This window comes from Ixodes scapularis, unplaced genomic scaffold (genome assembly GCF_016920785.2).
Source record: "Ixodes scapularis isolate PalLabHiFi unplaced genomic scaffold, ASM1692078v2 PGA_scaffold1__304_contigs__length_218370807, whole genome shotgun sequence".
Classification (NCBI taxonomy): Eukaryota; Metazoa; Arthropoda; class Arachnida; order Ixodida; family Ixodidae; genus Ixodes; species Ixodes scapularis.
Window position 1 is genome coordinate 208,380,095 of NW_024609846.1, and position 13,477 is coordinate 208,393,571.

The 13,477-nt window shown below is 47.6% G+C and overlaps 1 protein-coding gene across 1 annotated transcript in view; it reads right to left on the reverse strand.

Moving 5' to 3' along the window:
- The window catches only part of LOC8039459, a 115,061-nt gene that overhangs the window by 91,237 nt on the left and 10,347 nt on the right, over positions 1–13,477 (reverse strand). The window lies entirely within an intron of this gene.

Sequence of the window (13,477 nt, forward strand, 5' to 3'; positions counted from 1 at the left end):
CCTTTTGCGACTTCTTAGGACCGGATGCGCAGCAGCGGAGCTGGTCCTAAGAGATCGCAAGAGGCTTAAAAACCGGTCTGGTCTCTCTCGGTCTTACTCGGTCGCAAGAGTGAACGGGCCTTTATGCGACCTCTTAGGACCAGCTCCGCTGCAGAGCATCCGGTCCTAAGAAGTCGCAAGAGGCTTAAAAACAGGTCTGGGGGGCTATGTTGCGCTTTTTGGACTCCCAGGAGACTCGGGAGAGGGAAGTGACGTCAACGACACAGCAAACGCAGATTGGGTGTTGATTTCTTTTTCTTCTGTCAACATCCAATCTGCATTTGCTGTGTCGTTGACGTCACTTCCCTCTTCCAAGTCTCCTGGGAGTGCAAAAAGCGCAACATAGCACCCCTGGTCTCTCTTGGTCTTACTCGGTCGCAACAGTGTGAACGGCGCTTGTATTTTGTATGTGCAAAGATCTTGGCACATACAAAATACAAGCAACAATCTGAACCGATCCACCGGAACGCTTCCAAGCAGCTCTATACACGGACTAAAGTGCGCCTCACACAGAAACAGAAGAAGAAAACAAAGCTAAGAGAGAGAAGAAAACGACGACAGGCTGCTACGTTTGTGCCCATATACGTCGGGCAGATTGAAGAAATTGGTTAGAGTCTACGTAGTACTTTTTCTTTTTTATTTCTTGTTTGTGGACTGATATTAAGACACAATTCAAAGTGCGCCGGAAGCTTCGGCCCAAATGACGCGCGCAAGAATGACGTATTGTGACGGCCCGCCATCGTTTTTTCGACTACAATTGCAACCTTATCCATAAAGCACATGGCCCTGCTAAAAAACCGTCTTTTGCCCTCACTATTACATTGTTACTAATTAATAATAGACATTAGTTCCATCTAAAGTCTACCGAGCCGGATAAAGTACGTTCGAACTAAAAGCAAGCCCCGTATATTGTGTGAAGAGAATCGAGCATTACATTAAACAGGTCGGGTGATATCTGTCGAATTACGTGTAAATGAGTCGCAATTTACCAAGTCGTGCCAAAGAAGCCGAAAAGAAAACTCGACCACCACGTTCACTGAACTAATTAATGGCCATCAGAAAGTCTCATCCGTTTCCGCGTTCGTGCGAATAGCCATATATGCGCTTGTCAGACAGGCTTATGCAGGACGCAAAACAGCAGACTTCTTAACGAACCTGACTGTATACACTGTTCCGTAAAGTCAAATAAAACATCGAGATACGACAGAGCATTCCGTGCGGGTCACCTATGGAATTTTTTTGTTATCTCCCAGGCAGCTGATTCGCACACGTTCTCTTCTTGCAGACACCCGGCCCAATTCCAACAAACTTGTCCCCCAAACAAGAAAAAAAGAAAGGGACATGTTTTGTTCAATCGAGCCACCTGCGTAAGCACGAGCAGCGGCCATAAACACCCCCAACAAAAGTGTCCACGGCATTCAAATAAGGAAACCAAAGGGAAAGGTGGAAACGCGCCGTTACACACAGACAGACACACACAGATTCGAACAGAAATACAGAATTAAAGGTAAACCCACACACGCAGCAGTAACAACGATACGTGGAGAGAGGGGATCACGTGACAGGGGGAGGTCAGGTGACAGGGTCCGGCAGCGCGGGGCGAGCGCGTCGCGTTCCTTCTTCCTGGCGGCGTGTGACAAAAACCACGCGGAACGGCGGCGTGAGCTTCGGAGGCCATAAAGTGTGGCACAATGTCACGCACTCGCGCCACTCGGCGCCGCGGCCCTGAACACACCCGGTTCCGCGGGCACAACACAAAAGAAGTGGCGGCGAGAGGGGAGAAGGGGTTCCGACGGGGGGGCAACGCACTTTGGGCCTGCCTGCCTGCACGGTCGTCCCGTCCGTCCGGCGAGCGCGAAAGCGGTCTGGCGGCTGGCCCAGACAATGGCCGCGCTGCCGCCGGTGGACGACGATGACGACCGGAGGATGTTGCTCGACCAGGGAAGAGCCGACGTGGCAGACGGCCATTCCGTCGGCGGATACGCCCCATCGGAACTGCCGCCGCCGTACGACGTCGCAGCAGGGCTTGTCAGGCCGTCAAGGGGAAGACCACCACAGAGCACGTCAAGCACTATACGCCTCGCTAAGAGACGTACTACCGGCGCCTTTTAGGGCCTGCTAAGCTGCTTCAAAGGTCATCCGCGCATTCCGCATCTTTGCACATCGGCGATTCATAGATATCAAGCGCTCGGCGTACGGACAAATGAAAGAGGCGCTGTGGTACAGTGTACGCAGTCATAAAAAAAAGGGATAATTACAATAAGTTCCTAGACAGAACGCCGGCTCAACTATCCAGGACCACTAGTTCCTTAGCTAAACTAGTATTAGCGTAAAAGGAGCACGAATCCGCCAGCCCTTCTTTACCCGGTCCTGCCGCGCATCACAGCTATCCGAGACGAGTTATCAACGAAAGAAAAACCAAATACAGTTTCTGCCTTTGCAAGCATGCAGCGTCAATGAAGATTAGCAACCCCGAGTATCGCGACGTGCACCGCTGAATACGCTTTAATTACCGCACACTAGCCGTTGTACCATCCACATACATCGGAACGATTATAGATGTGAATACTCACGCGGATGTGTAAACATTCGATTTTCTGATTCCCAGCATGGTACGTTACGTAGAGAGAATCGGTCAGTTGAACTGCATAGACCGCTCGCCCAGACAAACAGCTTTAGTCTCACTCGTTCATAAACCACAGCTTACATAGACGACGCTGTAGCAAAGCCCTCGACCATTAGCGGAATTGAGCAGGAAGCGTGGTCATGAACACACTCCCATAATTATGAAAGACTCGTTTGGCTAAAGCCGGGGTCACCATTGCCGATTCCCCTCCTACAAAAGACACTCTGCAAACACGAGTCACCACATTATCCGTGGTCCGAATGCCGCGTGCCCAGTTTCCTCCTTGAACTCATTTCCATGGTGCATTGGAAGCACGGATCTTGCGGTGACTCGTGTTGGAATCTGTATGCAGAGTATGTTTTGGATGATGTATAAGCAGTGTGATCCCGGCTTTGGCCCACTTCAATTTTAGAGAGGGCAATACAAACTTTCATTTATTTCCTCACCCCAAGTATGAACGCCTCGTACCAAGGGCAAGTTCATGCTAATAAAAATCATTTGCCCTCTCAATCCTGCCGCCTGAAACCGAGCCGCTCAATGGGTCTTTCGCAGTGTCGGAGACCGTACTTGCTTCCAGTGCTGCCCGACGTTTATACAAACTTCAGCATCGAAATATACAACTCATGTTTGAACAGCAAGCGAGCGAAACGTTTCTTTTAGTCTCTATCGTGTTCAGAAGGCCATCGTTTGAACGAGCGACTTGTTTTGGTCGAGCGAGTCATACGAAGAAAAATGACAACTTCGGCACGCCCGATAAGCAATCTCGAGTGAGCGTCACGCCGCATATCTCGAAGCTGATGAAGACTCGGCCATTTCTTAAAGGGCATACTGCCCACCTCAGTAGGGCGACGAGACCGGTGTTTTGAGCATTTTCAGGAGATACCGATAAACCCGATAAACACCCCCCCCCCCCCCCCACAAAAAAAAAAAAAACGCTTGGAATTGTTTTTGTTTCTCAAGCTTCACAGTGGATCTCGTCTGGCACCATAAATACCCCACAAAAACACGAGTGTCGAGTCGCAGGCAAACGAGGCAGAGCGCGGTTCCGCTCCCTCAGTTAAACCACGTCAAGTTGACGGCGCTTGACTTGGAAAGCGATCATCAAAAGAGGCGACAACGACCGACGGCCCCGAACGAGGAAGCGAAGCCGAGCTGGCCACGTCCGCCAGACAGACGGCCGTCTCTGTTGGAGCTCGCTCAAATTAAGGCCGCTCGTCAAACCGCATCAACTTCAACTGGTCCCCGTCTCCCGTTAGCCCGGCCTTAATCATGCATCAAGTCTTACACGCGCTGCTTTTGCTTGTTTGCTTTCCAGCGGTGCACGATTATTACGTCATATCTAATTGCACACCCCCAGTATATGTCACTACCCAGTAGTTTAGCTGCTATCAAAAGGGGTACGTATTAGTAACGTGACGCGGACATTGTAAAGACGACGTCTTCCTAGTGGTAAACGAACTCGTTAACTACGAGGGGGCACACGGCGGCACCGAGCGCTCGATGGTTTTGATGGACACGGCTTGCAACAGCAATTCTTGCGTTCTTGTTGAAACAACGCTATCAGTACCACCGCAACTCAACGCCCGCGTAGGCTAAGGTTGGACACACCTGTGTCGTACGAAGAGCGACACAGGTAGGCGGATATGGCTTGCCGTGTCTAAGAACGACGTTTCACGATGACACAGAGCCTCTCAACTACGCACCAGCATTCCCCAGGGCTTACCACAAGATAGACGCAAATGTCTCAAGCGACAGCAATATTGGATAATGGGCGATACTCAGTGACGAACTCTTGTCTCCGGGCTCACAGAAAGGGCCAAAACTGCCAAGAAAATAACGAGTAAAAAATAAAGCGGCTCGTTGATTCCATGCCGTCCATTCTCTGTAGCACAAACTTATAAAAGCTTAAGTATAAACAATGCGGGAAAGTTTCTTTTTGACAATTAGTATAGTTTTGCACAGATGCCATAGACTGAAATGAAAGCGTTCAAAGTTGCCAGACTGAATTTTGAAAAGGGTCTATAAATCGGACCTGGTACACCTGGAATTTTCGACGGCGATAAACGGCTTACCAAAAGCGCGGGGAACAAATGTCAAAAATTACGCGGACCGATTCCGGGGAACTGGGTCCGAGGGGCCGGAGCGGCACATCCGAGACATTATTTCAGAGGACCTCAGAAGGAGTCGAACAAGTCCGGACATGCTATCGGAGCAGTTCTCGAAGCGCAGCGGGAGCACCGGTTCCCCCGATCGAGCGTCCGCATTCCTCCAGCCGCGAGCAGTGCAACCAGCCGCCGATGCACAGCTACCAATCACAAGCGGCGAGGGAGGAAAAGGATCGCGAGAAACCAAGGCCCCGGCAAAGAGCGGGACCAGGACCAATGCCTACACAAGCCCTGCAAATATATGTGTGCATAGAGGCAGGCCGGTATATCGTTATTGAAATTTAAAAAAAAAATATATATATATATATATATATACAAAAAGGAGGGGGGGGGGGTGATATCTGATGTACGAAGACCTTGCAGTGGAACGCGCTCGTAAAATTAAAACACCCGATTTAATAAAAAAAAATACTGAAAAGCCCTCCATTCCGGGTTTCGTGCGTAACACAACGTACGGAGCAATTTGGACCGCTCCAGAAAAATGCATCAAAGGCTCCGCAAAGGAGAAGAGAAGAAACTCGTCTGTCTAAAAAAAGCCCGTAAAGATTTTTTTAGTGATTGTGCGATGTGGGTTACAACGGAGTGGTATCTGCAGTTCTCCATTTACCCCCGAATATGAAAAATTGTGTGTGTGTGTGTGTGGTGTGCGCGCGTGGTGTGTGTGGTGCGCGTGGTGTGCGCGTGGTGTGCGCGTCTGTGCGCGTGGTGTGCGCGTGGTGTGCGCGTGGTGTGCGCGTGTGTGCGCGTGTGTGCGCGTGTGTGCGCGCGTGTGTGTGGGGGGGGGGGGGGGGCGGGGGAGCGAAAGTTCGCGCTGCGGAAAGAACCCGGGGATCCCGAATTCAATAACCACACCGGCCCGTTTCGACCCGGATGAGCACCGTACAGGCGTGCCGTCCCGCGCGCGGGGTAAAAGGACCATATAATGAATTGTGGGCTGGGATAAACAATTTCAAGTGGCATCTTACTAATGGCATTTCGTTTATTGGGCCATAGAAAACTCGCACACGAGCGTGTAGAAAGCCAAAACTCTGCTTTTCAATACGAAAATTTGAAACTACAGCGAAGTATTTCTTCTTCATTTCCTTCGAAGGGCTTTCCGCTTTTTCGCTGCGATGGATTCACGGTGCTCAAGCCCGTCAAAGCCCACGCGTCAGCCGAACCCAGCTCACGCGTTGGACACAAGCACCGACTGCCTTGCTGGGAAGTACGCGTGCTCGTCAACAATCAATCCGTCGACGAATATTCGGATTCCCGTTCGTGGCCAATTAGTTCCGTGACGGCACTTACCCTTGAGAATGACAAGCTCCAGTATGGGCTTAAAAAGCACGGTAAAAGCTGCGAGTCGTCGCCTCCGGTGCCCAAGAACGTCCCCCGACCACGCGATTTCTCATTTAAATTGAGGATAAAAGATAAGGAAGAAGCTGAAGAACGATTTTATCGTCTCTTTAAATTGATAATAATATTCATTTCGGCTGACGCAGCACTAGCGTTCAATACAATGTTCAGAGCATGCGCCCTTACAATGGCGGACTTTGATAATTGACGCCGCAGCAGCTAAATGGCTCGCACTCTTGAAAAGCTGCCTGCCATTAGTATTACCACTATGTTATTTTTCTATTATTTTTTAAAGGCCGCCTTAAAACTTAAGACCTAAAAAAAAGATTAATTGATCCCGAACAACTTATCTAGCTCTCATACGCACGGATATTAACGGGGCGGGGCCGATTAGGGGGGGGGGGGGTGTTATTAAGGATTAGTTAATGTCGGGGGCCACGAAAGTAAAAAGAATTTGGCGGCAGAGCGGAGCGCCGGTTACTGTTAGCACCGCCAAAATAGTCTCCAAATGCGGCGGTTGCAAACGTACAATAATCTCGGAAGGAGCCGAGTCGCTTACGATACTAAAAAAAAAAAAACAAAAAAAAAAAACGACTCTGGATCGAGAGGCAAAGAAAGAAAGGGGTAAGAAAACCGAGCGAATATTCATTTAGAGACACCGGAAGTAATTTCACAAAACCACGGCCATTGGGAGGGATTGATCGACGTCCACCTATCTCGGAATTACAAGCGAACCGTGACAATGGAGGACTACCATTCACGGTTAACCCCCCCCCCCCCCCCCTCCCTTCTCTTCCAAAGAAAAAGTATTAAAAAAGGCACTAATAGTAGCTTCTGTTAATCGTCGACCGACCAGTGCTCCTCATTACGCCTTTAGTTGCATTTGTCTAGGCACGCAGATTCTACCCCAAAGTAGACTGAATAATCAAGTCGGTTAGAGTCGGCCATTTATATTTTTTTTAAATTCATTTTTCTATATGTATAAGCAATTTATTTTTTCTATATTTATATAGAATATCTGCAGACAATAAAGTGCGTCACCTGTTTGTTGGGCCTATCGGAAGATGGCGCCACGAGTTAAAAGCATCGCTAACTCGGTCGTCTACCGAACCCATCTGCCGATGACCCTGGCAACTTTGTTGATTATTTTTTTTTTCTGCGGCAAGGTAGCTAAGCTTAGTTTCCTCAGCTAAAACCCATCACCTCAAATCGCTATCGGTGAATGCTTACTCAGTGTGCAGGCGCTGATTTACCCGGCTCGTTTGAGAACGTAGATTCATGGTAGACGCCCTGTAGTGGCCGATTAGTCAACGTAAAAATGAAGTACAGCTCATGGAATATGAACAACCTCAAAGTCAACGTTACTATATTACTCTGTTGGGAAACTCGCCGCTGAAACCTGGGCCGCTGGCGTCCACCGAGACCGAACTAAATACGATAACCACACCACCCTTCAGGGACGAGTTGAAACATGAAAGTCGCCTTATATGGCCACTGTTAGAGCCACCGAATGCTCCCCAAGCACCGAAACTCCCAGGCTCCAAGTGCCAAGATCGCAGCTAAATCTTTTTTTTTTTTCTTCTTTGCTGCGGTCACCTTGAGCTTTCAGAAATCATACTTTTTTCCGTAAAAACAAATTAAAAAACAAAATTGGCCACATATAACCTGATATGGTATATCTGCCAGATATAGCCTCATAATGCCAGATGTAGTCTGATATCTCTGGCCAGGTCTGGAAATCCCAGATCTGGCCAGGCATATCAAAAGGACACAGGCCTGAACTCAGCACTTTATATTTCTTTATTGTCTGCGATTCTCCCAAGTGCCCCGGCTCGCACTCGAGGAATCATGGGAACGGTGATCCTTCAGCTCCCTAGTGATCCGCAATTTCGACCAATTTTATGGTTACACAGTTTCGAGTAATTCGTAGTCACCCTGAACAAGCGTCCCATAGAACTCAAGGACCTGCCATATCACTATTGAAATTTCTCGTCAATGGCAGTGTTTATGATACTGTGCATTCGGTCCAACCTTCAACCAGGCTGAGCAGCCAAAATCTCTTACCATATTATAATTTTCGTGATTGTTGTTTTAGCAGGAATTACTTAAAAGCCGAGAAATCACAACAACCAAAACCTGGATTTAGCTCGGATTCAGCGGAGCTGTTTGTAGCATTTTGTAGCGTTTCTAACTTGATATCAGCGTCTTTGAAGCTGTACGAGAATGATAATAGTGTAAGAGATATGTATGCAGCTCATCCAGGTTGAAGGGTGGACAGAATGCACAGTAGTGACATTGGCGATAAATTTCAAGTGGTATGAGAGGTACTTGGGTTCTATACGACACTTGTTCAGGGTGACTCCGTATTACCGAATTACACTCAAAACGGTGTAACCATGGAATTGGTCGAAATTTCCGATAACTAGGCAGCTGAAGGAACACCGCCCCTATGATTCCTCGAGTACGGGCCGAGGCGCTTGGGGGATGTAGCAAATCGTCTAATCGGGCGTAATGTTAACACTTCGAAATAATTAAGCCAATCCTCGTGAAAATTACCACAAATCATCCCAAACTTAAGCTTGCCAAAGTTGAAGCTTGAGATTTTTTGTGCTAATATTTAGCTCGCGAACAATGAGTCATTCACAGTTTGCTAACAAAGCACTTTTTTACTTTTTTTTTAACTTTCTTATATATTGAAAACCAGCCACCAGATAATGTTGGATATACGTCAGATAACGAAGTATATACCTCACATGAGGCTGCACATATGCCAGATAAGTCTGTATATACGCCAGATTAGGCTGTATATATTCCAGATAAGGCTATATTTGCCAGATGAGGCTCTCTAAGGAGTATTCATTGGGCGCCATATTTGTGGGTGATGTCTAGAGCGCATGCTCAGAACGAGCCCACATTAATAGGAAGCTAAGACCGGCAATCTTGAGGGTGCGGAATGCACGTTGCGAAAGAACCGTGAAAGCTCACCATCAGCACGCGCTCAGCAGTCGCGCACACAGCTATGGCCGCCAGTGAATACTTCCTGTACTCCAGGTAAGGCTGTATATAGGCCGTATATTATCATACGAGGTTTGATATGGCCAGATACACCCCAGATATAAGATTTCCATACGGGCAAGATCTCTTCACGGCGAGAAAAGACTGACACTCTGGCGCCATCTATGAGCTGGCCCTGGAACTGAGTTTCCCTTGAGTAAAGGTTTTGCGGTATTTGCGAGATAAAATGTACGTACGATCTACGAGAAACGGTAGTTTATTACATTAAAAAACAGTGTTTCGAGCCAATAAAGGAACAATGATGCACAAAAAAGGGAAATAACAGAAATTGCAGGTGTTCCAGATGGCCCGCTACAAAGGGAACAGTCCCGGGATCATCATGATCATGAAATCGCAAGACACACAGCCGTAAACAGTCGGAACAGTGTGAACATGCCTTAGAAAGTACGACGGAAGCTTGGAGTTATCGCATTCTGAAACCGTCAAATCTGAACACTTCTCTTTCATTAATTACTCTAATTTCCGTCGATGAATGAAAGCGGAATTCATCCCCACTAGAGACGTCCCAGTGAGCATTGTGGACAATCGTGGAAGCCCGACTACTGCAGCGACGCTTTCGGTTATGCACGTCGGATGAAACCGGCACGGCACCCGCTACCGAAGCCAACAACAACACAGCAGAGGAGGCGGAAAAGCTAACGCCGAGAAAGCAACACTTCGTCTGGGAGGTCCGGAGGGCGCCGTCGATCAGCGAATAGAGCGAGCGACGGAGTCTGAGGGGAGCGAAGAAAACCGTCTGGGGCACCTCGGATATAAAACGTCGTCGGGCAGCGATCCAGCGCGAGCAGCGCCGACGGGGTGTGCAGTAAGAACGGGTCCTCCTCGGGTAGGGGTGAGTCACGCCACGGCGCCGTGCTAGAGGACAAGTTGCCGCCGTGTTTTCCGATCATGACTCACCCACAAGACACGCACGCCCGAAGACTGCGAAAACGAAGGCCTGCTAAAAAGCGTGCAAAAACTTTGTTTTTTTTGTTTACGCCAGCGAGTGAAATTTATTTTTGTCCTATGCTTATGCTTTAAATTTCTTAAATGAACGGCGGGGTTTAAAAAGAAAAGGCATTTTTAAAGGATTCGTAAACTCGAAACGTTTGAGGCGACTGCGCTTTAACAGGGTCGGTACTATTCGGGTGGTAGGAGGGCGACGGTGTTGTTGAGGGGAGGGGGAGATTTCAACCCCCCCCCCCCCCCCCATTTTTTGTTTTACTGATTACTTATATATATATATATGTGCTCCTCCATTATTGAGGGACATCAACCCGTCAGGGGAACACTGGCAGCTAACAAAATAAAATAAAAACTTTTTTTGTTTTTTTTTTAAATCTGGTTATTCTTGGAAAATTGGGCTCAATAAATGTAACCATCGTAGTTTCTTACGAGGATACTACTGCATATCTCCAAGTAAAACTGAGTATGCTTAGGATAACACTAATAGAGTCTCTGAGTATCCCCTAAAATGAATGGCAGAGAGCCTACACAACCAAAAGAAGTAGAATGTTATATTTTACCCACCAGAATCTTTAAATCCGGGTCAGAAAGTGTGAAAGAATGGAAGTTTTGAGACCCGTTTCTTCACGGAGCGTGACGTCATACACAAAGTTTTCGGGATCTCCGCTTCCGCGCATCTTCAGCGCCTATCAAAGCTAAGCGCGCGCAATGTTGCTATCTTCAAAATGGTCACAAGGAGACTTCACGACTGGTGTCAGTGCAAAGGAATATAGACGTTTTTCGTTTCTATATCAAAAAAGAGAAAATTTTATTAGGCGACGTAACAATGATCTTTGCGTTGACATATGCAGTCTTCCACAGTTTACAGACCGGTAATGCACAACTGTCCGCAAACAACTCAACGGTCGGTTTCTTTCAGGCTCAGATATGAAAGAAAGGCTCATTGCATAACATGTCTACGGGCAGGTGCTTCTGGTTCGTCTAATAGAGCAGACAGTTGCCGTGCTGAATGTCTGAACGGTACGAGAGCTTTAGGCACTAATGCTCCGTGGAAGGACGTAAATACCCCAACGTCTGACCCCTCCCCCCCCCCCCCCGCCCCCCCCCTCTCTGAAAAAAAAAAAACACGCACGCACACACGCTTTATGAAAAAGAAAAGGCTCCCTGCTATAACGGTTGCGCCCTTTACTATCTTCACAGTGATGGCACTCCAATAAACCACACCTATCCTGAGAAACATTTATACGGTACAGTCCACCGCGCGAAAACACTTTGCATCGCGTGTTCACAAACTCGCGCGTCATCGCAGAGGGGTCCCTCAATTAATTACAACGTGCTTTGCAGCGACGGTGCAACGCGCATATGTTGCATTACGGACGATGCCTCGCGTCGTGTTAATGGACTTGCGAGGTCACACACGCGCGTTAGCAGATGAGCGAGCGCCGAGCTCGATGGTCACGCCCTCCTGGAACAATGGCTGCATTCATTTGCGGGTCCGCAAAGTCCATAGCACCTCCCGACGAGACTCGCGAAAATTATATGCACCCTCGAACGGCAATCAACGCAACCGTTCGCGAGATAAAAGCACGCCGCGCCGCGTTGAATGTCAAATTGTGATAAGGTATTTGAGTGCGCGGGTTCGACAGCTTAGAAACACGCAGCGAGGATGAGGCAACACAATTCAAATTCCCTCTACAATGCTCATTCGGGCTTTGTCACGCTGATACATAGGAACAAATAAACATCGGTAACGAATAACGTCCACGGTAATTTAATTCACGACAATTCCACGAAAGCCGAGGCTAAGATCAAGTACACCGATTGCACGATTTAAATATAATGAAAAAAAGGACACAGCCCTCGGATGTAATATTACTTTTTGCGGACAGCGTGGAAAGTTCTATTCGAGATGGATGGATGGATGGATGAATACGGCTGAGCCCTTTGGATCGGGCGGTAGCTTACGCCACCTAGCCATTTTGTTTTACCATTTAAGCTTAGAATATTTAAATGTGAAATCTATATTCACTCCGCAGTGCAAAGAAAGTGAGGCTATGAAACCCCCTTGCCATCAGTGATTAAGAAAATACCTAGTTTTCTCTCGATTTCTGCCACCATTCACTTAATCTTTGCTTGGTAATCTCTACAGTCTTGAAATCCACTCTCCCTTCGCTGTCTCTAAAACCCAATGACTTTATTAAATCTATGTTGTCTTCGGTAGGCATAGGGTGAAGCCCTTTACAGTAGAGTATCAAGTGCTCAGCCGTCTCGTCCTCCTCTCCACAAGCAGTGCACACTGTATCAATTTCCTGGTACTTCACTCTGTATGTTCTGGTTCGCAGAACACCCGTTCTTGCCTCAAACAGCAATGAGCTTCCCCTAGAATTGTCATAAATGCTTTCTTTGGCAATAACTCTTTTGTTTAATCTATAGCTTTCCAGAGCAGTCTTTGTCTGCATTCCCTCTAGCCACCGATCTCTTTCTGTGGCCTTAACTTTCTTCTTAACTGAGACTTGCTCTTCCGTATCTTCGCTATAGCCCAAAAACCTTCCTCTTAATTTCCTAGTGCGCTGTCTCCACTTTGTGTCTACACTCCTCATGTATAAATAGCTGAAAACCTTTCGTGCCCATTGCTCCCCATCCATTAGCCTCAACCTATCCTCAAATTCTACCTTGCTCACCGCTTCCCTGCTCTCAAATGATGCCCATCCCATGTCTCCTTGTACTCCCTGGTTTGGCGTTTTGCAATGCGCCCCCAAAGCCAGTCTACCTACTCCGCGCTGTTTTATTTCTAGTTTCGCATGCACTTCGGATTTCATGCATAGCACTGCGTTTCCAAAAGTCAAGCCAGGCACCATGACCCCTTTCCAAATCTCTCTCACCACCTCATACCTGTTGTAATTCCAAAGTGCTCTATTTTTCATTACAGCTGCATTTCTGTTGCCCTTACCTATTATATACTTTTCATGGTCTCTGAGATATTCTGCACCATCACATATCCATACTCCTAAATACTTGTATTTACTAGCTCTCTCAACTGTAATATTCTGTATCTTCAGCCTCTCAACTTCACCCTCGTTAAAAATCATGACTGCCGATTTTTCGCTACTGAATTCTAAACCTAATTCCTCTCCTTCCCTACCACAGATGCTCATTAATTCCTGCAACTCTGTCCTGTTGTTAGCCATTAGTACAATATCGTCCGCATACATCAATTCCGGTAAGGATTGCTGAATTTTTTGGCCTAGCTTACTGTAAGAAAGGTTGAACCCAAGCCCACTCTTGTCTAGTC